The following is a 1,545-nucleotide window of genomic DNA, read 5'->3' as shown; positions in this document are numbered from 1 at the left end:
GTCCAAACCTGTCGTATATTTTACGTTCAGTCAGTCTGCTGTTATCCAGAGATATTTTCTTCACTAATAACTTTATATTTCATTAGAAAATATTTAGAGTTGAAAATAAATCACACTCCATAATTACGTTGACAAGAGGCGGTTTGAATTAGAATTATAATTTTAAATGTAATAATGTAGACTAATGTCAAATTGGTAAAATTAAATTAAATTGGCTATTAATGCTGTTGTATAATGCTACAATATTAACATGAAAATCTCAAACTACAAACCAACTTAAATTATTCATTAATTGAAGTTTAATTTGTCTCAGTATATTATGAGGTTTATAGAATTTTTTATCAAATTTTATTTTGCTGAGATTTATTCAGCACATCAGCTATGCTTTTTTCTCCAAAGTGCCAGACATATTGTAGAGACATTTTAAAATGCTTTTTTCAGAACCACATCTGACACCACTTGCGACCGCATGGGGTTGGGGGTGGGGATGGTGTGCGACTGGCACATCGCTCTTCTTCTGAATAAATGGAAATTGTTTTAAACACGTATTTACACTTGAATTAGAAATATTTAACCAAAGGAAAAGCGGAGCAGGACTAGAGGGAGATGAATATGGTTTAGATTTTTATTTCTGTGACTGTAAACGACCCACAGGATTACCAACATTAACAGCAGTCGTCATTTCATTCCTTGACCTTAACAGCCCAATTAATTTGGCAGTACGACGGCTCAGTGGTTAGCACCGACGCCCCACAGCAAGAAGGTCCAGGGTTCGATCCCCGGTTCGGACCTGGGGTCTTTCTGTGTGGAGTTTGCATGTTCTCCTCGTGCTTGCGTGGGTTTTCTCTGGGTACTCCGGTTTCTCCCACCCCCAAAAAACGTGTACAATAGGTTGTCTTCAGGCCCAGGCCTCCCTTGAAAAAGAGATCTGAGATCTCAGTGGGACTTGGCTGGTAAAATAACGTTAAATAAATAAAATTCCACAGCTGACGCTGCTAAAAATGACAGATTGTTTTTTGCTGGATCTCAGACAGCAGGATTTCAATCTCTGAACTCGTAAAGTTCTTCTTTTTACTTTTCACTGTCTTTTTCATGAATGGACACTTCCTGGTAATTGGGGCAGGAAACATAGCCTTACATGATGTTTTTAGGGTGGTGATTATACTAATCTCCTCTCATGCACGAGCAGCTGGATACGAACAAGTGACATTCATCAGTTCACGCTCTTCATTTGCACACTTTTCCTGAAGTTAGAAGAGTTTGTTGAATCTTACTGACATGTTCGTACGAATTAAAGTAAGAGAAATTTAGGATAAGAATTCAAAAATGTTCTTGCATGCGGCCCATTGATTCTACTACAAAGATGGAGTTGGATTAGCATTATCAGAATGTATAAACAGACACCACTAGTATTTGAAAAGACCAAAATACTGCTTGTACTATACTATACTGATAATAAAGCTTTTCTAATTAATTTAGGTCATGCTTCACAAACCTAAAACCACTGTAGAAATGGCCTGCAGTGTGAATGTAGCAGACATGCCA

This window comes from Austrofundulus limnaeus, unplaced genomic scaffold (assembly GCF_001266775.1).
Source record: "Austrofundulus limnaeus strain Quisiro unplaced genomic scaffold, Austrofundulus_limnaeus-1.0 Scaffold282, whole genome shotgun sequence".
Classification (NCBI taxonomy): Eukaryota; Metazoa; Chordata; class Actinopteri; order Cyprinodontiformes; family Rivulidae; genus Austrofundulus; species Austrofundulus limnaeus.
Note: the sequence above shows the minus strand (reverse complement) of the source record.